At 40.3% G+C, this 27,465-nt stretch overlaps 1 protein-coding gene across 2 annotated transcripts in view; it reads right to left on the reverse strand.

The window, feature by feature from the left end:
- Positions 1 to 27,465, reverse strand: part of CSGALNACT1 (chondroitin sulfate N-acetylgalactosaminyltransferase 1) — a 252,944-nt gene that overhangs the window by 120,467 nt on the left and 105,012 nt on the right. The window contains exons 1-3 of one of the 2 annotated variants that reach the window (XM_045535299.1): positions 14,206 to 14,251; positions 13,095 to 13,255; positions 12,693 to 12,784 (exon numbers count right to left, since the gene is read on the reverse strand). The gene's annotated coding sequence lies outside the window, so the exon portion shown is untranslated. Of the gene's footprint in view, positions 1 to 12,692; positions 12,785 to 13,094; positions 13,256 to 14,205; positions 14,252 to 27,465 lie in introns of those variants that run through there. The other variant, XM_045535298.1, reaches the window with a different exon arrangement.

The raw sequence follows: 27,465 nt of genomic DNA on the forward strand, positions 1-27,465 counted from the left end.
TGGCTAAAATGTTTCTTAAAAATACTCCAATTAAAGGCAACACATTTTAAAGGTGACAATAAAAGCAGTAAAGAAGCCATGTCTGTCACCCACCAGCCTTGTGACTTTTGAAAGTTCACGTACCTCTGCAGTTTTTCTATCTGCAAATGTAAGAGTCAAACTAAATGATCACCTCCCAAAGCCAACATTTGAGCATTCGTAGAGTCATGTGCCCCTGGGCAATATTATTTGGTATTCTGTAATTAAGTTACAGAGCCAGTTAATATTACTCATACTGTGCTTTTGTAAGTCTATGGTGATTTTCATATTAGAATGTCAAACTGAGATGAAATAAAGTATTTTTTTTTGACAGAGTAAGGTTTAGCTTGGAATTTGAATTAAGAGAAAGCTTAGGCTAATAGTTAACCTTGAATTAATATTTATTTTACTAATGTTAGCTTTATATCACACAGTGATATTCTATTTCCGCCAGGAAACTGTTTATGCCATTATAAAATTCTAGCTAACGCCACTAAATCCTAGTTGTAAGGCACACTGCTAGTAAACACCATCACTTACCTATTCAAAAACTAAAAGAAGTATAATCTAAATATACTCAGTGGAGATAAATGTATGGATCCGCTGACTTGCTACTATATATTTTTTTTCCAGACTGTGTCCCAAAATGACTGCTGATCAAAAGCAGTCTCGGTGCTAAGCCGATAGCTCTGTATAATAAGCATTAAAGCATCAAGTATTAATATAAGGCATGTCTTTATTTTGTTTTCCCCACCAGAATTAAGAGCTTGCTATCCAGCTCAACAGCAAAGACGATTACCTGCAGCAAAGTGGTTACCTGCGACCCTGTAGAGGCAGGATGGGGTGGGGGACATCCAAGTGGATTTTGGAATAAAACAGATTTAAATTTGAATTCTAGCCCCATCACTCTCTAGCTGTGCGCCCTTGGACAAGTCATTTTATCCCCCTGAGCCTCTGGATCTCATCTTTATTTAAAGAGCTGCTAAGAAAGGCCAGGTGTGGTGGCTCACACCTGTAATCCTAGCACTCTGGGAGGCCGAGGTGGGAGGCTCACTTGAGGTCAGGAGTTCGAGACCAGCATGAGCAAGAGTGAGACCCCATCTCTACTAAAAATAGAAAAATTAGCCAGGCGTGGTGATACATGCCTATAGTCCCAGCTACTTGGGAGGCTGAGGCAGGAGGATCGCTTGAGCCCAGGAGTTTGAGGTCACAGTGAGCTATGATGACATCACTGTACTCTAGCCTGGGCAACAGAGTGAGACCCTGTCTCAAAAAAAAAAAAAAAAAGCTGCTAAGAAGTACTCCAAGGGCTACGGAAGAGAATAGAATTATATATGTGAAATAGGTTACACAGTGCTTGGAATACTCTATAAAACTGGCTTCATTTTCCTTCCCTCTGGCCCACCCTGGGGCAATCACTGCCGAGCACTGCTACGGGAGCATGCAGATGAGCAAAGGCTCTCTCCTCCAATCACAGACTAACAGGAAGGCAGAGCCTCTCCCTTTGAGTTTACACTTGCGAGTAGCTCCTGGCATAATTTCCGTGGCAAGACTAGGGACCACACGCGGCTGAAGAGGGAAAGGCACGAATGGCCCTCATTAGAGCATCTCATCGGCCACACACGCACAAGCTCGATTCTCTTGCCTCTGATGAGGCGTTTAGCCACGTGGGCATTTCCACAAGCGACGACACAACGCTTGCAGCATGGGGGGATGTGTCTGACTCGGTTTCAGTTCCCCACGTTCTCACCTGAGCCCTTTCTGGAAAAATCCATCAGAGAATCCTGTGGCTGTGGCCCAGCACATTACTACCCCCGCATTCATTCCCTGAGTGGTAACTATAAAAACCCGCTAATCTGAGTGAGCTACTTCCTGCCTGGCTTCTCGTGGCATGACTGCCAAGGAATAGAGATTCTAGACGTGCCTGGCCATAAGGTGTAAGGTGAGAAGAACCCATCACACAGAATATTTCTCCAAGAGAGCTTCAACGCAACCTCTGTATTACCAAATTACCCATTGTAATGACCAAGCAGAGGTCGAAGTCCCAAGGACACCCACCCTGAGGAGCTCGGGAAACACCCTGAACTGTGCTCTCTCTTTACCACTTCTTTACATCCTGAAGCAATCTGCTAGGCCGGACCTGCAATGGAGCCATGCCAGTGCCCAGCTTGCAAAGACAGGGAGCGTCCCCTGGAAGCTGAGGACCTCCAAGCCTTCATGTCACCTCGGTTTTCTCTCAACATGAAACTAATTCTTTTCGGGAAACATGCTCAGCATTTAAAAGAGTTGTGAAATGGAAACACACTGCAGCCTTCCAGAAAAGAAACAGGACCCAGACTGCTCTTCCGAATGAAGTCACTCTCGACGTCTTCTGGAACATACCAGACTCCCTGGGGCACTTAATCAAAAATGCAGGTCACTGGCGCCGCCCCCCCCCCCCCCCAGGCATACAGAATCAGAAACTCTACCAGGGAGGTATAAATCCAACTTGAAATCACATTTTCCCAAAGTGTAGTGCTTGCCAAAGCTAGTGAGTGGGACCCTGTTCTTAAGAAGGTTGAGAAATGTCATTCTCAAAAAGGATCCTGTGTAGAAGAAAGCTGGGAACTCCCAGCTTAAATGAAACATGTAACTTTACTTTATTTTCCCAAGAAACTTCACAGACTAAGGTACAGTGTATCCAACAAGAGAGGAATACATTATACAATATTTTTCCAAACTTAATTGATCACAAAAATCTCCTCTTAAAAAGCATCTCATAGCACTAGTCATCTCTGGGAAACACTTCGGGAAAGACTGGTCTCATGTACTTGTCTTTCAACATTTATCTCTAAAATGCAAATCAAAACTACAATGAGATATCATCTCAGCTTTTATCAAACAGACAGGCAATAATGAATCCTGGCAGGATGTGGATAAAAGGGAATCCTCGTACACTGTTAGTGGGAACGTAAATTAGTGCAATCACTATGGAGAACAGTACAAAAGTTCTTCAAAAAACTAAATAGAACTACTATATGACCCAGTAATCCCACGGCTGGGTATAGACCCAAAAGAAGGGAATTTAGTATATCAAAAAGATATCTGCACTCCCAAGATTAGTGCAGCACTACTCACAATAGCTGAGATTTGGAATCAACCTAAATTGATGAATGGATAAAGAAATTGTGGTACTATGCACAATGGAATATTACATAGCCATAAAAAGAATGAAATCCTGCCATTTGCAATAACATGGATGGAACTGGAGGACATTAAGTGAAATAAGCCAGGCACAGAAAGATAAATCTCACACATTCTCACTCATATGTGGAAGCTAAATATTAAAAACAATTGATCTCATGGAGACAGAGAGTAGAATGAGGGTTATTAGAGGCTGGGAAGGGTAGCAGGGAGAGTGGGATAAACTGGGGATGGTTGATGGGTGCAAAAATGCAGTTACATAGTTATATTGAATGGACAATATTTAATAGCACCACAAAGCAACTATAATCAAAAATAAGTTAGGGTATACTTTAAAATAACTATGGAACTGGAATGTTCCTAACACAAAGAAATGACAAATACCCGAGGTAATGGATACTCTAATTACCCTGATTTGATTAATCACAGGTTATGCCTGTATCAAAACATCACAAGTACCCTATAAAGATATACAACTACTATGTACCCCTAATCATTAAACATAAAAAAATGTTTAAAAGAAGTAAACAGGAAAAAAAGACAAAATACATGACATGTATTATGTATTTTATCTTGCCATGTAATGCCGTTATCTGTTTATTTCAATTAAACAACAAAATACTGTTTTTAGTAAAAACAAATAAATATCAATATTTATCTCTAGCTGGAAGGACACAAAGGTGAAAACAGTCATTTAAAAACACGTTTGTGTTCCTGTCCTCAGGGCTTTCCACTGCACACTTCTGTATAGTCAGGGCTTGAGTACAGGGAAAATAATCGCTGAAAACTGACTTCATCTGCAGACTCATTTAGAACCAGGTGGTGAGGATGCTGTTTCCTCTTTCTCCCCACCTGGGATGCTATTCTGAGCAACTCAACGCTTTTCTAACTTGGTCCCGACATAAACAAACCTAAGTAATAAATAAGTAATAACTAGCAAGTTGTGAATGAAAATGAGACGGTGCACACATCACTGAATTTCTTGGAATAAAGTTGCCAGGCATATTCATGTTCTCGGCAATACTGCAAACCTGCACCTTCCTCCTTACATAAAGATGACGTTGTAAAAACCCTGTGTGCTGTTATTCTACTAGTGAGTAGCAAGGGCATAAATACCCCTGCATTACAAGAGAGACCTTTGAAAGGACAGTACGCTCCAATGTAGGTGGCATATAATGCCACAGTTATCAAGGGACAAGGCTTTCTTCTCATATTTCCCTCTTTTGTAGAGTCAGAATTTTAAACTCTCAACACAAGTAATAGACACCTAGCTATTAATATAATCAGTTTCATATTTGCACTCCCTTTGTGATCAGCATTACAAATATACAATGAAAAAATACCATAGGCAGGGTATTTAGTTGGTGATGACAAAACTACTAATATCACACTAATACCCTGAATATCATATTCTAGCCAGTGAGAAGAACTCATTACAGACATGATTATTATTTCTGTGGAGTATTATTTGAGTAATTTATGAAAGAAAGCTCACCTAAGCAAACTTAGAAAGAATCCAGTAACTTACATCCTACCAGAATACTGATTACCTAAATGTAAATATTACCCATAAGCATTACACCCATAAATTACCTTACAGTGTGTCCATGCACTCAATCAAAAAATGTGCTAAATATCTCTTGTGCACCAGGCAGTATTCTAGGAGTTGCAACTATAGCAGTGAACAAGACATAAAAACCCCTGCCTTCATGAAGCTTTTATTCTAGATCTGGGAATCCTAATATTTAACAAATTAACTGACTTTTTACCATTTCAGTTTTCTGGCAAGGTTTATTTACTGCTATAACTCCTCTCTTTCATCGATCTCAAAAATCTTGAAATGTTAGCGCTGAAAGAAATTACTTCCGCAGCTCTGTGCACAGCATGAATTCAAGACAGGTGGGCAGAGGACCTGGCTCCTAGCTGCGCTTGTTTACACAACCTTAGCAGATCTCGTTACGTCTCTGAGCCTCAGTTTCCCCATTTGTCAAACAGGACTGGATTAGAGTCTGACTCAGATACAGCAGTTGAGGGGTGTTTGACAGTGTGTGGAGATGGGCAAGCATTCTGGTTGACATGATCGTTGAGTGTGCATAGGAATGCTAAAAGTCCTGCCTGTCACACGACAAGCCTATCAAAGGGTCCTGGAGCTTGTGAGAGCCAAGATCTGCTGACACTCCACCGTTTGGGGCCCTATCCCAGACACCATGACTTTCCCTTCTTTTCAGGATCGTCTTGATTTCCATTCATTTGGAATCAGCCAGGTAAGGCAATGGAGGTGCCTTTGAAGGGAAAGCCATGTGCCAAGACCCCTCCTCTGAAAACCTCATACTAGGTAAAGGAGGCAGCTCCTGGTTATCATTCTAAAGCTACCCAAACTTGCAAACTATCCTCTGATTCCTTTTAGGAAAGTCTTTTCATAGCTGATGCTCAAATAAATGCAATTAAAATGATCATGTCACCTAGATCTAATTTCTACGAGGACCTACCTCATTTGTACAGCTATTGTATCCTGGTATGAAAAGATATAAACAGTATTACAACCCTCATTTTGAGATGTATAGCCTTCTTCTAAAGCCTGAAGTGGATAATTCTAAAATATTTTACAAACAAATCATTAATCCACAGCAATTAGGCAGCTCTCGGGGAGAATAATATGTGAATCAAACCAAAAAGGTTAAGTAAGAAAATCTTATCACATCAACAGTGTAGTTAAACAGCTATTCTTTGCTTCACTGGTGAGTAGGATGTAATGTAACACTGCCCGAGAGGTTAAAAATCAGGCCTGTCTAGCTCAGACACAGCAGAAATGAAAGAAGGAATTTTCACCTTCTACCAATTAGGTTGAAATGTCACACTATTATCTCTGCCTCCTGCCCACATGGGGTGACATTATCATCTCTCTCCTAGTGTTATTTAACACCAACCTGCCCTTAAAACACATATTTGGGTGGCTGAGAGTTATACAAGGGTTATAAAACAGCCCCAGACTGATTCTTTTACCTAAATTGATGGTTCCCAAACTATGCACTAGAGGCACCCTGAGGCACCAAAGGGAATTCACAGTGGTGCCTCAGGATATTTTAAATTTTTGAGTAAAATCTAGAGATACTAGACATCTGTTGGACATTATGCAAACTACTAGCTCAAGGTAGCTCACACTTTCAGAATTAGATTAGGCTACATTCCTTTTGGCAATATATCTTTGCAAAACTGCCTTTTCAGTGGCTCCTGTAAAAAAAGCAATTGCTGCACAAAATGAGGTTGTCGGTGTATAATCTGATTCCAAGGCTGAGGCATTGTGCAGAACTCAGAGAGCACATATTCTATTACTTAAGTAATTGTGGTTATTTAAGAATAAGAAAAAAACTATTATTTTCCTTTCAATTTACTTTATTACTTTTTCAAACAGCTACTAAGTTGTTAGGACATAATACTTGTAGCTGATGGACCTAACTACTTAATTTAAAAAACTGTTAGGTATTTCCTTTGGCCAAGGGATGTCGGAAAAATTAATGAGGACCCTAATGGCAGCATGTACTGAGAAAGCTGAGGAACCTCTGACCTAAACCTCTTTGTCAATCTCCAAAATAGGCAAAGAATAAGAAGGTTTCTTTTACAAACAGCAGATATTTGGAAAAAGAGATCAGGACCCGGACCACCTCTTCACGAAGCTACAACAGTAGCAACAGCTGCAGTGGAAGGGTCGGGGCACCCAGATGCTTAGCTCCCCAGGCTGCATGGCTACTCCCACCTCTGTTTCTGGAAGGTTCAAGGATGGAAGGGAAGAATGGCTGAAATAGATTCTAAATACAGCCTAAAAGCCAATGGTCACTAGACTGCAATTTGCATTATGAACTTGAAACTGTGGGTTCTTCAGAATAATTCACCATGATACAAAATAGACACATTCTTTTAAAAATTTCAGTGACAGTTGCTTAAATTCCTCTTTGGGTATTTATATTTCTCCATCTTCAATGTATTCAACTGAAGCTTTCACCATATGATAAAGATTAGGTGGGAGCCTCAGCTCTAGGGCCAACTTCTTAATTGTAAAAAGGAGTATTTAAGAATGCTAATTGTCGGCTAATGATTGAGTGATAAGTCTTAAAAAAAAGGAATAAAAGCAGCCTGTTTCTTCTTATTATAATAATAACTAATAATTATTATTATATTATTAACACTAATAATTAATATTGATGTTTATTAATGTTATTGTTAATTGATATTAATAATTATATTATTATTATTAATGGTTGTCATTATTATAATCATTTCAAGGAGAAAATAGTAGTTATACAGTAAAGAAATCACACATCACCTTGACTGGGTCATCAAAATTAACATCCCCAGCAAGAGGCAGATGGACAACGTGTGCCTGCAGATGTGATACCCTGAGAAGCACACATCACCACCAACGTAGAATCCCTGCTAGGAACGCGTAACCCGAATCCAACCATGAGAATCACTCATCTAACCCAAAATGAGGAATATTCTTTAAAAGAAAAAAAAAAGTTGTGTTCTTCAAAAACATCATTTTCACAAAAGACAAAGAAAGGCTATGAAAATGTTTAGGTTAGAGAAACACAGACATATAACAACTAAATGCAAGACCTGACCTTCGTACTAGAGGTGGAAAATGTTATAAAGGACATTAAGTCATTGGAACTCACATGGTACATTCGGTAAATTGAAATAAATGTTAAATTGACTGATGTTGATACTTGCACTGTTGTTATGTAAGAGTATATTCTTACTCTTAGAAAATACATAGTGAGCTACTTCAGGGTAAAGGGCTGGGATGTATGAACTTATTTTCAAATGGTTCAGAAAAAAATGTATATTTGTTTTTTATTTATGTATGCACGATGAGGGAGAGGGAAAGAACACAAACAAAAAGCAAAAGGCACGACATGTTAACATTAGGTCAATCTGGGTAAAGGACATATGAGTGTTCTTTGTACTGTTCCTATTTTTGCAACATTGCTATATAGAATGTTCCAGACTTACGATGGATCGACTTACTACTTTTTGACTTATGATGGGTTTATTGGGACATAACCCCATCCCAAGTCAAGGAGCATATGAAATTTGAAATTATTTCCAAATAAAATATTTTCAAAAAAGTAATGTATGCATCACATTTGGGTACAAGAAGCCAACTGGTTAAGTAACTACACAGGATGTTTGCACCACAGCTAAACTACATATGTATAGTTACAGAGTCATAGTCTTAATGACAAGAAGTTCACTATAAATCAGTAGTGTGATGGTACCAAGGCACAGTAACAAACAGTTCTACCATCAGCCTGTTGAAGGTTCTACAATATGTGATGTGCAGGAACAGTGAAAAGAATGGAAGATACCAAGATATACTAGCTCTGATTGCTGAGTTTCGCCACACACAAGTGACATCAGCATCATTTTGTGGTACTCCTGTGGGCAGAACCACAACAGCTGAGCCTCCCAAGTGCTTCTGCTCTGTCGGTCTGCAGTGGGACTGGGAATCTTGACTACTCTCAAGCGCAACAGAAGACAGCTGTCAAATGCCCAAGGAGCACACTATGATGACAGGCTCTGGCTGTCACCCGCAGCCCCAGAGCCCTATTTAAAGGACAATAGTTTGTTCTTGTAAAGGAGTCCAAGATTTCTTGCAGGGTATGAATGACATCAAGAAACATGGTTTTTATCTTAAATGAGCTGAATTTCAGCTTATCCGAAATGAGCTTAAATTACCCAGTACAGAGAAAAGGCCACCTGAGGTTAAAGGACACCAGCAACTCCTCCGAGTCTGCCTACCTAATTCCCACACACCTTCCAAGAGTTTGGCTCATGCATCACTTTGTGGGACTGACTCTTACATTCCTTCCCTCTAGGCCGGGTGAGAGGTCCCTCTCCCTGCTCTCCAAGCCCACCCATCTCGTGAGATTTCTCACCCTTGTGCTGAAAAACTGTTCATTCCTTCCCTGTCTCTCCCTTTACGCTGCTCCTTGAAGGCAAAGACTGTCCCATTCCGCCCCACACCTCCAGCATCCAGCACACTGTCTGCTCATGGTCGACATCTGGGCTGATGTTTATTTATTTAATTAATTAACGAACAAGCAATTGAATTCTTTCAATTATGTAAGTTGGGAAAGGGAAAAGGAAGGAAACAGTGATCAGAGATTTTTTTTTTCTGCTTTAGAATACTGTAAAAGTTTAGATCATGTTAGTTAATCCCAAGAGCAATTTATTACACACCTACTACGTGCCAGGGATGTCACAGACACTAATCTCAATCCTTACAACAACTCTAAAAGGTACTTCAGCCCCACTCCAGGCTGAAGCTCAGTCTGGCTGTCACCCCCACCTTCCCCTCTGAGCTGAGTCCCAGGGAAGGATCAAGTGTCAACAGGAAGGTTCTGTGGACCTGGGACAGCAGAACAAGATGTGGAGGTAAGAATCTAACGCAATGAAAAGGGAATCCCAGTAGCAGAGCCCAAAGAGAATAGGAAAGACAGGCAACAAGACCTGATTAAGCATCGGTCAACAGGAAGAGTGAAACCCTGCTAGAAGGCACACTTCGCATCACCGGAAACCCATTCTGGTGCTAGTGTGACTCTCCTGGAGTAGCCTCATCCGCCGAGAACCAGCTGTGGCTCAGGAACATAAATGAAAATTGAAGCGGCAAAAGCTGACACTGATTACAAACTTACAGACTTTATGTCACATCTCATTCCATTAACTGTCAACATTTGAAAGGTCTAAACCATGTCCAAAAGAAGGCCACTTTGTCAAACATGCACTGCCCTGCTTAGTTCTCTGGCTTTTCAAATATGAGCAACTCGCCAAGTTAGTACATTTTAGTTTTATATTATTATTTACCTATAACACTCATTCATTCCAAAAAAGATTGAATCAGCTACTATTTTATGTTACCTGGTAGTTATGTTTCATAGGCTCATAGCACTGCGAAGGACCTACAAGATTATGTGTCTACAGAGTCTCTACTCCCCAGACACTCCAGAGGGAGCTGGACCATCTAAATCAGAAAGGAAAGGTCTGCAGCCTGCTCAGGTGACCCTTGTGCAAACAGTACTAATAATGCAATGACATGTCCTGGCAGAGAAGAATGTGGCAGGGGCTAACAGAACAAGCAGAGGAACTTTCAGGTAGGAGACAACCCCTTGTCCACTTTTCCATTCATTCACTCACTCACTAATTCAGGAGCCTGGCCCTGGTTTTCAGGGCTAGAGATGTCTATACAGGAATGCTTCACTTTAAGGATTGCTGTTGAAGTGAGTTTTAAGGAGTGAGTAGAAGCTCCCTGGTGGGTGGCAAGATGAAAGTATTCTAGGCAGAAAGAAGACTGCAGAGACCAACACGGCTTCAAGTAGTGACAGTGAGTTGGGAAGGAACAGGCAGGAAAGGGGGACAGAAGCCAGAGACAGGAGTGGGTGGGCCCAAGAGCACCGGTCAGGGAGGGAAAGCACATCTTTTCTTTGACAGGAGGAAAGGAATAAAGGATGTGGACATGTGGATACATTTCAGGATAGAGAGAGAAGCAGGAAATACACCAGTGAGCTATGACGAGATACAGGATGGCAGGACAAACATGGTGTGCAATCGTGGTGGGACAAGCTTTTGAAGGACATGTCTAAGATGCAAGGATCTCCCTATTGCAAAACTCTTAAGGCCTAATGCTATTAAATATTTGAATGAAATGATTAACTCCCCTTGCTGGGATTCCATGATCATCAAGCACGCACTAGTGCAGTGTCTCTACCTAAAGAGCAAGAATACAGGTCATTGACTCACTTCTCAATTTACACTTTGGTTTCCTGAGGGTCTGGGTGTGGTCCACTGCTGAAAGACATTCAAGCCCGGAGTCTATAAAAGTAAGGAGCAGTCCTTGGAAAATGATGGCTTTCCCAAGCTAGTGCTCCCCTGATTGGACCTCTCAGCTCCCTGGCAACACCCCCATCTCTGTACTGGGACTCAGCAGCATGATGACCGCCAAGCAACTCCAGCCAATGCCGGACAGCCCTGCCCTTTTGCCATCCAGACATTCCCCATCTTCCTGCTCTAATAGCTTAATTTTAAAGCATAAACATCCCATAAATTTGTACTTGCCCAAGTTGACCTTAATCAGCTTTGGATTGCTTCTCTATGTTGCAAAGTTTACTTTGACTCTTTTCTAATATTATCTTGAGGTTTTGATGATTATGGTCTACATGGTGTTATAATGACATTGTTCTCTTCTACATGATCCAAGTCATTCTCAAAAACAGTAAACATCACAAGGCCCAAGATTAGAACAATTCTGTATGCCCCTCAAGTTGGCTCAGGCTTCTTACCCACTTGACATTTTACTGATAAAAGAATTTGCAGAGAATTCTTTTTGTTTGTATTGTTAACTTTTCGCCAAGGTTGTTTTTATTTTTTCTATTATTAACTCAAATACGGTCCCTTGTAAAACTCCACACACTCCCTCATTCTAGTTCAAGGCAGTTCGTTAATGCAAAACCAAGTTATAGCAAATACTTTGACTTTCATTCTTTTATCTTAATCGGTGTAACAAAAAAATATTTTGAAAATATAAAACCATCAACAAAACCTCAATAGAAATTTGTTAAATGAAGAGGGAAGGCTAAGGGAGCTTTTTGAAGACAGCTTATCTATTTTCATTTTATGTCTATTGAATCAATTCTACAGAAAACTAAAAAAGGATTTCTCTGCTGAAGATAGGAACCATATATACAACTTCCTGTTTCATACTGTTACATTTCAACTTTAAGGTTCTTGTTTTGTTTGGGGGTTTTTCTTTAAGTTTAATCTTTTCAGATGTAATAAAATATCTCATTGCAGGGAAACTCAAAATTACTGGCTACGAGAGCAGAACTAAAACAATGTTCCAGAGATTTCCATTTGTCCCCAGACTAATGCCAACCATATAATCCATTAGGGTACTATTCTCAAGGAGTTCTAGAAAGTACACCCCTAAGATGTTATAAGTTAGAAAGAAAGATTATTCTTCAATTTCCTAAACCATTTTATTTAAATAATTATTTTGTGGCATGGTCAAAATTATGGTAACCTTTTGGTGATAGGGTGAATATTTTAGAAAGCTTAATATTCTTTCCCAACTTGCAATAGGAGAACAAATGATTCTATTTAAATAAACATAAAAAAAAGAATTACATAGCTCTTCCAGCTATATTATTGGTTCAAGTCACTCGCCACTCTGAGAAGAGATAAATCCTAAAACATTTGGGAAAGTTTAATGTAGATTACAGCCTTTACAAGGTGAATGAAAAAGATTCAGAGGAGTGAAGTTATTGGATTAATATTACTTTGAAAAAGTATCAATATCTTGAAATAGTAACTTGGTATTAATCAAACTATTGAAAGTAAAATGAAACATTTCAAACATATCCAGAATACAAAATATAACTCAGATCATACAAAGGTTTTTGTTCCTTGAGGAACTTATGATTAACAGATTCACTTACCTGGAAGTGTAAGGAAAGGTTACAATGAAGCTACATCATTCTTCCTCTGGGTGAAAATTACCTTGGCTTCTCTCCTTGAAATGGAAAGGCCCCTAAAATACAAAAAATAAAATAAAATAAAAATAGGAGGCAATCCTTGTAAAGTCTCATGACTTAAATTTAACTGATCTTACAAATATGGGCAAATTTTAAATCATTTCGTCTATAAAATACAATTCATCTGAAAGTATTACCCCCAAAAGCAGGATGGTATTTTTTTCCTCAATATTTTAATGAGTGAAATGCAAAATATTTGTAAAAACAAACCATCCAGGCCTAAAATAATGCAAATCACGTAGAAGGCTGTGTCAACACAAAGCTGAACACTTTCGCGTGAAAAAGAGCAAACAAAAAACCGCCGACCTCGCAAGAAAGAAACGTGCGCAGTCGCCAACGTGCTGCTGCCTAACTTGCTGCTCTGCTTCTGATGCTCCGACAGCGCTGAAGTCACACCCGGGCTTCCAGGTTGGGGCCAGGAGGGAAAGTGCTGCTCTCCTCCGAAAGGATCGCGTTCAGCGCCACCACTTTAAAAAAATAAAAATAAAAATGGTTTCACGGAATGACATGAAATGTTAAAAAATAGGAAATCCTCATATACGTTTGCCCGAGGGAAGGAAAGAATGCACGCGCTTCGAGAGGGTGGGAGGCCCCGGGAGCGCCGCGGTCCCGAGGTCCCCCTGCAAGGGCTGCGCGCGTCGCCACCGGCAAGGACCGCGCTCTTCGCCCGCAGCGCCCAGCCCCGCGCGCTGGCGCCAGCCGGCTCCCCGGGAGGACGGCTGGGCTCCGGGCGCCAGGGACCGTCCCAGCCGCTCCAGCCGCCGCGAGCCCGGGGAGCACAAACACCCGCGGGAAGAGGGGCGCGGGTCCTGCCGGCTGCTGCCTTCCCCGCGGGGGGCGTGCAACCCCCGCCCTGCCCGCCCGCCCACCGCGCGCCCGTGCAGGGCACAAGGACCGGCCCCAGCAGTCCCTGCCTCTTAGGAATCCCATTGGAGGAAATCGATGTGTCAACTCAGATAAGAGCAGAATGGGAAAGAGGGGCAAGCAAAGTAAGCTGGAATAAAAAAGGCGAGTGGGAAATAAACATTCCGGAAAGGGACTGAGCCCTTCTTGTTAGTTACGTGTTAATATCACTATCTTCAGAGCACTAATGCACAGTCCTCCTTCCCAAGAGTCGTCGTGATGTTTATCCCATCTGTCTTTATAATTCAACTGGCAGCAAAAATACATATATAAATATAAACACGTGTAGGAATAATAATAATAATAAGGTCCAGAATGGTTACATGAGGCCAGAGGAAAGATTAGAAGCCGCTCATATCTGCGGACTGCTGGTCTGTTTTCTCCACAGGGACGGCCTCCGGGTCACTTAAGTGTTAAGGTTCTCTCTGAGTCATTAACGCGAACAAAGTCAGCAGAAGTGTAAGGTGCATCACTGTAGAAACTTAGAGTCTATTGTACAGCGACACAGCCTTACCCCCGTGCACTGTGGGTTTAACGCAGAAGCCGGTTGCCAACCGCCTGGGGCCCATTCTCCAGGCCCCACTGCGGTCCCTGCTTCGCTCTCCCCACCCACTTCCGTCTCTGCCCGGCCAATTAATCTGTGTCTGAACGGAATTGCAGTTGGCAGAAACGCAGCAGTGCCCAAGTGGAATAATCACTTGGACCCGAATCTGAGTTGTTTTCCATCCCTGACAACAAATAACGTTACTTCAGAGCCTGCAGGCCTGGAGTTGAAATGAGTTTATAAATTGGCTTCCAATCAATCTCACATTCTCCTTTGCAACCACTTAAATTTTCTTTTCTGTCTTTTAGCATGCAGGGGGGCAGCTTTGGAGGCTAAATCACTGGCGTGGTCTTTATTGATGGCTTTAATGAATATCCTTTGCCATCTCAGTGAAAAAGGGGAAAACCTCCATCATCTAAAACACACTTGTTCTAATAATGAAAACAAATAGACTGTCGGCCTGTGCCTCCATATACAATCATTAATAATCGAATTTGTACTTCTCACCCTGGCAACTTGAGGAAAACTGTTCTCAGTTTTCTCATCTGCACGTGGTAATTCAAGTTTGAGCAGCTGGTACTAGCAATACCATGGGGCAGCTCTGGGAAGTACATGTCAACTCAGCAGCTCCGAGCATCATGTTCCTCCAGAGAAGAGTCATCTCAAGCTAGTAATTGAAAAGGAAAGAGACTAGAAGGCAGAATCACTGACAAGACCCCCTTAGAGATCAAGGTGACAGGGGACTAGCATCATGGAAAATTCTAGAATGTGAACCCTAGGTATGCTAAGGAGAGGTGGGTGTGTTCTCCTATCTAATAGGACAGACACCCTATTAAAAGAAAAGGAAGGAACATGGATAGCACACCTCTAATGTGCCCATACACTCTGCAAGTTGCACCGCATATCAACTCATTCAAACATGGCAACACTACTACCATGCGTGTTAATATTGCCACTTTACAAAAGGGGAAAATGAGGCTCAGAGGTGTTGAGAAACCTGCTCAGCTAGAACATAATAAACCCAGGATTTTTCTGACTTTCAAAACCAAAACTCTAAAAAGAACAATGAAAGCAAGCCCTCCCTCTGTCCCCCACGCCGAGGCCCTCGCTTCCAAGTCTGAGCCTTCATGCGTGGTTCTTGAACACTGAGTATGGGGCTGATAGAAAGGTGGCTGCATGCAAGTGGTGGTTGGGCAGATGCACGGCCACCAACTTTAGGTGGCCATTGAGGCCTTGGGAACACAGCCCTCCCCTGATCCCTCTGATCACCCTTCATAAGAAATTACAGTGACAAAAACACACCTGTGCACAAGTCTTCCTGAGTATCAAGGAAACAGACAATGAGAATGTGCTAAAAATAAAAGCTAAATCCAGGAAAGCAACTACAGGAACATAGAGCAGATACAATTCTTGCTTTGTTGAGTTCAGAAAGTGACAACCACATCCCTCTGTCTAAATACTTGTGTCCAGGTCTGAGTCCCCTCCCCATCCTCTGATGTCAGTGTGTTCCTGATAGTTTGGCACAGAGAACAAGGATTATGAAGGAGCTGAGGTGGCTTCAAAGTTTAAGCTATGGTCAGAAGTGGGCCAGAGAAGGCAGATGTGCGTGAGACTGGCTGATAGGACATCCATGGAGAAATCACATATTTGGGTTCTGGAAGTTTCCCAGTTGGGATTCTAAAGGTTGGGAAGTGTCCCCATCCCACACTCCCACTGTAATAGTGTTTGGCGTACATTCATTAGCAGTCCTCCATAAATAAGTCAGCTTTTAATCATGTTAAAAGAAGACTACCAAAAATCATCTACCAAAAACAGCAATCACAAATGTTGAAAATGAGTACATTGAGATCTACAATATTTTAACAATCTGAGAACCATTCTATTCAATGTACAGCCAATAAGTGAAAGTTCTCAGCATTTTAATTTCCAAAGAGCTTCAAAAACATGACTGGTCCCATGGTGTGAAAATACCTACCCAGCTGCCTTAAATTCCAAAGCTTCCTCACCCTCATAAATTTCAATGCTTAAATCTTTAGCCCATCTGAACCGTGTGTGTGTCAACACATTGATGCCTGAAATGTTTTCACATTTCAGAGAAGACTAGAAAGCCTCTTCACCGTCAGTGTGCCTAAAATATTAATAACAAATGAAAAACTCCAAGAGACAAGGTATGTGTCTGCCAATTAAAGCTGCCTGGTAAGATCTTCTTTGTGCATATGTGGATAATAATATATGTATATTTTTAACTATTGATGGTATTTGTATAAATCAATAGAGCCCTCTGTGTTATAATACTGGAAGACAGAGCAAGGATAGAGTCAGGAACTGTGTATTCAACTTCTAAAATTATCTTTCTCAAGAATATGTTTCAGAAAAGAAAGGGCCCTTGAGGCTACACATTATAAATTGCATGTTACTATACAGTATTCTCAACCACATTCCTTCCACATTAAATAACTTTACTGCAATAGTATGTTTTGGAGTACAACTGACTTTAAAAAGTCATGAGTTCTTCCCCCGTATACGTTTACTCTTGTGTTATTTTGTGAAATGAAAAACAGGATCTGCGAGTCCCGGTCTAGAGGCTACAGGATGCAGACTGAATGAGAAGAAATCTATTGTTTATTCCTAATTCTTCCCCTGAAGTAGGTCACCCTGATTGTCTTCACTTCAATTCCTTGCTCTGATAAATAAGAGAGAATCTCACATTGCAAAATTATGCTATTAAATTATTTGAAGTCTCTTTTAAGATGTACAGGTCTACTATTGCCTTAAAGGGTATCAAATAATATTTTCCTTATACTGCAAAGATTTGCCAAGTGCCTCCCCAGCTAGGCAGTGGGGACTCCATGAATTCCCTAGTTAAACCCCCTTCATTCTGTCAACATGGGAATTGCTAACATGGTGGAGAATGGAGTGGCTCCCACCACGTGCTAGCTCAAGATGCAAATAATATGCTGCAAAAGTATAAAGAAAGGCTGACTAATTTAGACTGGAGAGGATCAGAGTTATAACTAGTCTCTTGAAAAGAAACTAAATTGCTTCTATTTGTCATTGGCTGTGAGACCAATAACACAAGCTTTCTCCTAAATCAGTCAAGACCAGACAGACAGCTGATGTACCTCCATAAAAGAGACCTATTTTCCAGCACAGTCTGCAGTGCCATAGTTACACTCACATGCAATTGTTCATTTTACTAGACACCCTCCTCCAATAAATTCTTCTGAGCCATCCCTGCCCCTCTCAGATATTGCAGCTGCTCAGCTGGTGCCAGATACCATCACAGATGCTAATGAGGCATGAACAGTGTTTCAGGGAGATCTGCTACACTTAATCCTGTCCAAAACACGAAATTTGGCTTTGAGACTTCAGACAAGTCCTTAACTCCTATGAGTTGGATTCCAGATCTGTAAAATGAAGGGGTTGGACTGAATCAGTGATTCTCAGCGAGGGAGGATGAATCTCAGCTGCGAATCTTTGTGTGCAAGAAGATCTGTTATAGATATGTTATAGAACAAGCTGCATGGAAAAAGGTGGAAGAGGCAGACAGCATTTAGACTTAGACGTGAAGACTAGGGAAGAGGAGCTTAAAAAGATTACAAGCTCTTGTAACACTTAAAAGTTATGGACTTCCTGAGTATCAAGATTTCACCAGGCTCATTGATAAAGCACAGTTAGACAATTGAATAGTACAACCATGGTTATTCCATTACCCAAATGTCACCTCTCATCGTGGACTTTCTGTCACATAACTGGCTGACAGAATCAGACAGGCACAACTCTCCACTTAGAAAAGTAATCTCACTCCCAAAGAAGACACAAGGTTACAGAAGAGTAGCTCATGTAAGGATGTAAGTCCCAGACAACAGGGGACCCTACACTGGGCAGCCCAAAGAGAACAAATTATATACGTCAACACTTCACATGCCAACATACCAACCCCAACTCAACAGAAGAAGCAACATGGGGAGGGCACAGATTTGTGCTTCAGAAATGCCAGGTCTAATCACAGTTCTGCCATTAAATAATTGCGTGACCTTGGGCAAGTCACCTGCAAAATAAAAGTATGAACGAGATAATCTCCAAGTTACCTCCCAGTACAAAAACTGTACTTACTTTTTATTGTTCTACATAAAAATCTATATGCTACTAGAATCCTTGTAGCATCTTTAAGGTCAATACATACATCTTCATTCCCCACTCAGTATTTTTAAATTACCACATTTCCAGGCTTTTCGGGCAAAGAGAACACTCAGGACAACTGCCCAGAACACAAGTTTGAGATGCAGAATGGATCGAGTTTGTTTTCTCTGGCTTCTTTATGATTCCCTGTGGCTGAATGCTACCGTCTACACTGCCAAGTCTCCATACTTCTGGCAGTGAGGCTTGAGGTATAGTATTCATAGGACTGGTGATGCTGTGATAGATGAAGAAATTAAATCTTTCACCAAACTTGAACAAGCATTTTGAATGGCAGTTTTTATCTTCTTCCTTCCCAGATGCAGGAATGTCAGTAGTTGAGAGATACTATGATGACGGTAAAAAGTCATTGCAAAAATGGACTTGTCTCCCAAATGGTCTCTCATTATCTTGCAAATGTATTACTTCTGCTGTATCAATTTTTTAGTTTATTTCATGTTCTGCTCCAACTGCAAGGGAATTGAGAACATACTGTCCACATTTTCAAAAACAAGACTGTAACGTTAACAGAATAAATCTTTCCCCATGAAAATGAAAACTTGGTGTAAATATTTATATAATTGAATTTATTCAATCAACCCATTGGGTTAGGCTGATGGAAGGATTTTTTTTTTATGTGGCAAGCTAGGAAGACAGGAAACAGTTTTAATCTCAAGTTCAAATAAATAAATAGTAATATGGCTTGTAGACATTATTTGAAAACAATCTATGCACACAGAATGTAAATGGGGGTTGCCCTTAGGGACCCTGCAATTGTCGTATATTATTTACTGTGTATACTAGATGACAATGAAATTAAGAATAAGAATGGATGTGTAATCAACAAATATTTTTAAATCCTTAAAATGTGTTTTCATTGCATACCATGGGCAGGTAATCAAGGTAGGGGTAAAGGTGATCAAAGAAAAAATTATTGGAGCACTCATTCATAAAAAGGAGTGAACTATTGGCACACATAACCACATGGATTATAATTATGCTGAAAAAATGTCATACACACTGCATGATTCCATTTACGTAAAACTGTAGCAGCTCAGTGTTTGCCTGGGGTTGGGGCTTAGTGGGTAGGAGGAGAAAAGAGGGACCCAGGGGGGCAAGAGGGTCAGATTACCAAGGGACACGTGAAGACTAGCTGGTGATGTATATGTTCATTACCTTCATTGTGGTGATGATTTCATATGCACAAGGGCTGTCTGGAAAGTATCCAGCCGCCAGGCACTATGTTCTCATTATAGTAACAATGGCTGGATACTTTCGAGCCAGTCTTCATATACACATATGTCAAAACTAATCAAATTGTTTGATTTGAATAGGTGAGCTTATTGTGTATCAATTATACCTCAATAAAACTCTAAAATTCTTGAGTAGAGAGAAAAAAGTAGGAAAAAAATATCTAAAGACAAGAAGTAATTAAATGTGTGGGTAATTAAGGCAGCCATTGTGTGAAAAGCTACAGAAAATATAAGCTACCCTAGACACAGATAAGACTACGAGATAAAGATTTCTGATTGTTGGGACCTCAGGAGGTTTGACAATCCCAGGAAGTCTTTCTGAGCACTGTAAGAGTGTGCCTAAACAATACTCACCCCCCAAAAAAATGTTGTTCTCATTTCCTTAGCATTTTTTTAAGGTAGCTGGGATTACAGGCATGCACCACCACATTTGGCTTCCTTAAGATTTTTAACAGAAATAGTTCTAACTACCTTCAGAGTAGTAATAACAATAGGTAACTAGCATTTATTGAGCACTTGCTATAAACCAGGCCCCAATCTAATGGATTCTCTCATTTAATCCTTGCCTAAGGAACCTAAGAGATGGGTCCAATTATGATGCTCTGTTTTAAAGATGAGGATCCTGCAATTTAGGGAGGTTAAATAACTTGCTTAGTGTCACCCAACAGCGTAGCGGTAGAGCTAGGATATGAACCCAGGTGGTCTCATTCCAGAGTCAAGCTCTTGAAATTAAACTTCTTGCCCTCTACTAGACAAACAGGATCCTGGAAAAATGCTGTATTGTATGATTTGCCGACTCACACCTCTGAAGGCTTAAAGAGAATCTTCATGCATCAAGCAGCGACATTTCTGAGTCTGAAGGCTAATCTTTTCAGTGGTAGCAGCAGAGAAGGTCGGTAGTAAAGTGACTGCGGATGGGAAAGGGAACTATAGCAAGGTGTAGCAGGAAAAGAAGTCATCGGAAATCAACAGAATTGGGTTTGGCCATGTCCTCACTGACGACCACACACTTGGGCAAGCCATTTCTCCTCCTGAGTCTGTTTCCTCTTGAGTCTGGACCAATCGATTTCTAAGACTCCTTCCAGCTCTGTGATTCTGTTCATCCTCTTCTGGGGAAGACCCTCTGCATTTTGTAACTCAGGGTAAAAATTCTCCACGACACCAATGCATTTCAGATACTAAGCTTTCTTCGTCCCCTGAAACACCTGGACCCCTCCCACACCTAACAAGATTCTTCATTATTTCCCCAATGTTGTCCATTCACAAGGAACACTCCAAAGGAAGGCCCACAGCTAGGAATGGCTGCGTTCTCCTGTGCACTCAAACAATCTTTTTCACTTTAAAAACACTGAAGAGTTGATGTGGGCTTTCAAGGGGTGAAAAGGAGGCAGCCTCCACCCAACCGCTCATTCCATTTTCCCCCTGTAGCTTCTGACATCTGAGATGATCAAAAGTACTAGTACGTGGTGGCTAAAGTTGCCAGATTCCATTTATTTCCATTTCTATTGGCTCTTGACAGTGGCTATGCTCTCTTTGCACTAAAACCACATCATTTTCTCTTTTTAAATAGATAGATTTTGTGACCCTCTGGGGAAACGTAAAAAATAAAAGCAACTAAATAAGGCAGTTGTAAACCATTTCAGCATCTACAAAACCTTCCCTTTTATCACAAAAGAAAAGAAAAAAGGAAAAACAGTTGGAGAAAAAGTGCAACTGACAGGGAACTTGATATCTTTAAGAACAACTTCTCTCATGAATTTTCATCTCCATATTTTGGGGTTTAAGCTCAATTGAAAGTTATTTCCAGCAAAACATTTCTCAAGTGTGATAACTGCTTTCACAATGCATTGGTGAGGCAAATTCTTAAAAACTAGAAGGCATAGAATGTCTATTTTTCTATAACTCTACCTATATATCTGCTCTACATCCTTATTCTATATTTTATACACTCTGCCTAGTTTCGTAAACACCTTGTTCTATCTGACAATATATAATTTATGTTTTTACTTTATTGAGTCGTTTAGCAATCATTACAGTACAATAAATCAAAAATTGAAATATAGATCATCTGTTTTCCACGTAAAACCAGAGATTTACAAAATTCACTTCTGACCTTTATCAGTGCACAGATACACTATGTGTACACTATGTTCTAATTTTTCGCATGACTTCTCCATTTATCTATAAAGTCCATATATATGTCATTTTAAATGGTGCAATGGGATAATATTCCATTGCATTGCTAAAACACAGTTTAATTAGCCATCTTTCAGCTAGTTGTTTCCACACATCATTATAACCCAGTCAAGCATTTTTAAACAAATAAATTTTGTTTTTCCTTTCTTGAGTTCTTTCCTTAGGCTATAATCTGAAAAGTGGGATTCACAGTTTAAAGACCATAATCAGCTCTGTGACTTTTATTATAAATTGCCAGATGGCTCTCCAAAAGAGGTATTAGCAATTTGCAATGTCACCGGCAAAATATGAGCCTAGCTTTTTCTTCATGGTCTCTTTAACACTGGGATTTCCGGGCTTAATTTATTTTGGAGTGATTTCAAAAAAGTGATGTAGAGTCTTTTAGTTCTTTGAATCCGCCACATGCTTGTGCAATACTCTCACTTCCCCTGTTTAAAAATATGTATTGATCACCTACTACAAGCCAAGTGCTTTCTATGCCTCATAACTCATTCAATATTCCTGACCACCTCATAAAGTAGATAGTACAAATCTTACTTTTACTAAGAAAACTGAGACTCAAAGGTTAAATAATGTGCACAAGATTCCAAGGACAATATGTGATGTCATGATTCAAACTCACTATCTTCTTCCTGGCATTTTCCATTACACCATCCTCATAATATAACCTTTCAACATCTTGCCAGTTTCTTTTATTTTTTCTTTTATTTGGGGGATGGGGGTTCTAGTTTTCCTATTTATTAAAATAGAAATACACAAGTGAGTAAAGAGTTCTCAGACACAGCTCAATAAGTTTTTACATATCATATACTGGTGTAACCATCACAGACAAGACAAGATCAAGACACAGAATTTTTTTTTTATCGTCTTAGAATCTTTTCTTTCCTTTTTTAAAAAAAATATAGATTGGTGTTGTGCTTCTCATTCTGTATAGGGCCTGGTACTGAAGCTATTCAAATGGGTGCTTAATAAACTCCGTTTGATCACAAAAGGTTGAAATCAGAAGTGACAACAGAGATTATGTGTGCCAGACTCTTAAACTTACAGATGTGGAAACTGAAGCCAAGAAGAAAAGTGATTTAGGATCTAACAATTGGGAGCTATTTCTGCCACACCATGCTGCCCTTGCTGGCCACGGGCTGGTTACTCTCCAACTTCTGGTATTAGAGATGTAGTGAGGGGTGACCAAGAATACAGGGTGTATAGCAGGGGCATAAAGATTTTTTAACCGTTATTTTTATTTTAAATAAGTCTTGAAGTAACCGAAGGGTCAAATTGGTGGAGAAATGCTCATTAAACTGACCTTAATATAAAATATTATTTTTTTAACACTAAAATATCAACACTTTTAAACCAAATGAGTTTTGCTCTTCGGAGTTATCTACCTGGGAGGACAGACTCTTATTCCAATAATGCCTCCATTGCTCATGACTTCTTTTGAACACTCTCTTTGAGATTAACTTCAGAGCTAATATGAGTAAAACAAACCAATTTTATGTTTAAAAACTACAAAATTTGCACCAATGGAATAAACACCGGATGTGTTACCTTTCAAATCACGAGAAAGAAAACAAAAATATAATCCATATAATGAAAGCAATACAGAATAGCAAAAAGTATATAAAGTAGACATTTTTTTTAAACTTTACAGAAGATCAAACCTATCAAATATGATGATAAATGTGAAAAGACTATACACCCTTAACAAAGACAAATGTACTCCACATCCAATAACATGCTGTTTATAAGACAGGCCTAAAACCAAATGACTCCGAAATTAAAAATAAGAGAAGAGACAAAATATGTCCAGAAAACTCAAATGAAAACAAAGTGTGGATGACAACATTATATCAAACAAAGCAGAATTCGAGGCAAAAGGACATTTAACAGAACACAGAATAGGTGAAAAGCTTCAACCTTGCTTATAATAAAATTCCATTTTTATGAAACAGCTTTAACTTATCAAGCCAGCAAATATTTTTTAATTATAATACTTTTATTATTGAGGGTACAGCCAAATAGACACATCCATACTGTCTACTCTAAGAAGACAATAGGAAAGTGACGAATACAGTGTGGATGGATATCCATGATGGAATAAAATACAGCCATTAAAAAAACATGCTCTAGAAAACACTTAATGAGACGGCAACATACTCATCACAAAATACTAAGTAAAAGAGGAAAGACACAAGACACAAAGTATTTCTGGTAGGATCTCAACATAGCTTAGATAAAATATGCATATAAGATATTTTTAAAACTAGATAAATTATACCAAAATAATACTCTGGTTAAATTAGAGAAGATCTTTAGTTACTTCTTTAAGTTAATTGTTCCTATTAAAAAAAAAAAAGGCCTGTAGTCCAAGATAAATGAAAAGATAGCATTAAAAGACATAGCTTCCTCAAATGAATCCAGGCAGCCAGACGTCCCGATGTAGACAAATCCCATCCCAGAGCACGGATGAGGGAGTCATAGAAAAAGTCTTAGATGAGAATTCTGACCTTCATAGCACCTTCAGGCTCTGAAACCCCACGATTTTTATTATTTTCTTCCAAGAACTTGTTAACATTTAACTGAAATATAGACTACGTTCAGTTTTCTTCTTTATTCTATGCTCTCCAAAGGAACATATATTACTTTCATAAGCAAAGCAAATTAATAAAGAAGCACAACAATAATCCAGTTCAATTTCCTACTTGGTTCACAAATCTCTCCTACAGAGACATAGATTTGCCAGTGTTAGAAAAAAAGAATGTGCCAAGTGCTCTAGGATAAATCTGAGTAAGAAGTTCCAAAAATATTTTAAGCGAAGGCAGTCTCATGGGAATAGCTTCCCAAAGTATCTCATTGAATTACTTTGCATGCATTTTGATTTATATATTTTGACACGTTAGGATACCTTAAAATAAAATTGCGCCGATTTATGTTAACGTGTCATGTATTTAACAACCTGAAGGAAGAATGGATAAGCTTTTAAGAGAGGAACTTAATAAATTCATTATATTCTTGTATGCTTAACATGAGCTTTGTAGTCACTATTATGATCAGGAAATCATCAGATTGCAGGGCATTGGGGAAGTTATATCTCTGCAAATTATATACCCTGAAAACTATAATGCACAGGACTAGGACCTGTGACTGCAAGGCTGGTATGCATGGACCCAGAAGAACCTTCCTTAGCAATGGTGGCACCGGACTCTCCACTCTCCTAAAAAACACAGTCCAGAGAGGTGACATGACACCTCCAAGTTCTTGGCTAGCATTTTTTCCTGGCACAGCTGTATCTGTAACTATCTTCTTCTAAATTTCTCCTTCCTGCTGGATTTACATAATGTAATTATCACCATCATCCAGTTTTTTTTTTCCCACACTGAATTCTTCACCTCTAAAGGAGAAGAGAAAATTTTAGCAGAACAAAGAGCAGATGACTGAATAGGCAAATCTCTTGTCCCTTCTTCCTCTGCCAGAAACGTACTGAGGGCCTGCAAATGGGGGAGCTCTGATGGGCTCCAGTCACTGCCCTTGGGGAGCTCACAGATTATTCCTTACCCCGACCCCATCCACAACTCCAAAGCTATGGATGTGAGACGTCATGCACCAGGTGCTACAGGAGCAGAGAGAGAAAGGAGCTTCGGATCAGATTAGGCTACCTGAGTCCCAAAGGCAGGTAAGAGCACGGATGAGGGAAGAAATGGGAGCCAGGAAAACAGCATTCTAGGCAGGCGGACCCTTGGGGGAAAGCACAGACACGAGAACACGTGGCAGAGTTAGGGACCAACAAGGAGCTCCACATGGCTGGAATTTCAGATGCCTACAGGAAAGTGAAAGTGGAGTCCATAGAGAAGGCTGCAAACCTCAGTGGTGGAACCTAAGGGCAAAGGAACCACCAAAGGAACTTAAGTAAGAAACTGAAATGGGGCGGGCACGGTGGCTCACCCCTATGATCCTAGCACTTTGGGAGGCCAAGGTGGGAGGATTGCTTGAGGCCAGGAGTTCAAGGCTTCACGCCTGAGCAAGAGCGAGACCATCTCTACTAAAACTAGAAAAAATTAGCCGTGCATGCTGGTGCACATGCCTGTAGTCCCAGTGACTTGGGAGGCTGAGGCAGGAGGATCGCTTGAGCCCAGGAGTTTGAGGTTGCTGTGAGCTACGATCAGCCACTGTACTCTAGCCAGGGCAACAGAGCCAAACTCTGTCTCAATTAAAATAAATAAATAAAACGTGAAATGAATCATATTTGTGACAGATTTTTAAATGCTCATTCTGGGTGCATGAGGATCTCACACTGGAGAGATGAGGACTGAAGGTATGGAACCAACCAGAAGGCTCCAGCAGTTACCCAACTGAGGACGGATGCCAGACTAGGGGCAGGTGTAAGACACGTTCTGGGCATGGAATCAGGGCTTGGTGACCATTCTCATGTGGGATGAGGGAGAGGGAGGACTCAAAGTTTAACTTTCGTCTATTTTAAAAAACATTTGTGAACCTTTTACCCCATAATGTCACAATAACAAAATGACCCTGTCCTCACACTTTAAATTTCAAAGAATACTGACTAAATATGGATAATAAAAAGGGAAGCAGAGGCCAAAGAGGTTAATGGAGAGACGAGAGAGAAATATCACAGATTTTTTTTTTTTTTACAAGAGGCAGGACAATGCAGTGGTTATACTGCTGCCAGATGAACTTGGGCTCAAATCCCAGTCTGACCACTTGAGACGTTGGGCAGGTTATCCTTTTAAATGTCAGTTCTCTCATTTCTAAAATGAGGAAAATAATAGAACCTACCTGAAGAGATTAATCAGGAGGCTGATACAGGAAGAAAATGCAAAATATGGTGTTTGATCCACCAGGGACCCTCATCAAATGACTATTTCATAGAGTACAGAGAATCTCCTAGGGCTATAAAAGAACAAATCTTTTTCTTAATTTAAAATATTAGCTTTTCATTTTTAAGACATCCTGAGTTATGGGTATTGGGCAAGAAATACGCTGGTAGGTAGCAATTGACTTCAAGCTATCATCAGATGCTCCCTCTCTGTTTTAACCAGGATGAAAGCAAAGGTCTGTGAAATGGGGACTGTAAGATGCACTCACACCCAGAATCTGCTAGAAGAACTCTGGGAAGCAAAAGCTGAAAGGGTGATGTCACAGTCACAGAAAACTCTTTCAGGCAAAAGGAAGGGAATTATCTGTTTTGTATTCTGAACAGATACGCAGAGAAACTGAATACTATTTAAAAATTTGTAGAAACATTGTGAAAATATCGAGGCCTTGGTAGTTTTTATAGAAATGGCAAGTGGACAACTAGTCCGAGCTCTAGGAAAACCCTAATAAAGAAATTAATAAAGAAGTAATTGCTGGCCGGGCACGGTGGCTCACGCCTGTAATCGTAACACTCTGGGAGGCCGAGGCGGGTGGATCGCTCGAGGTCAGGAGTTTGAGACCAGCCTGAGCAAGAGTGAGACCCTGTCTCTACCAAAAATAGAAAGCAATTATCTGGCCAACTAAAAATATATATAGAAAAAATTAGCCGGGCATGGTGGCGCATGCCTGTAGTCCCAGCTACTCGGGAGGCTGAGGCAGAAGGATCGCT

This window comes from Lemur catta, chromosome 22, assembly GCF_020740605.2.
Source record: "Lemur catta isolate mLemCat1 chromosome 22, mLemCat1.pri, whole genome shotgun sequence".
Lineage (NCBI taxonomy): Eukaryota > Metazoa > Chordata > Mammalia > Primates > Lemuridae > Lemur > Lemur catta.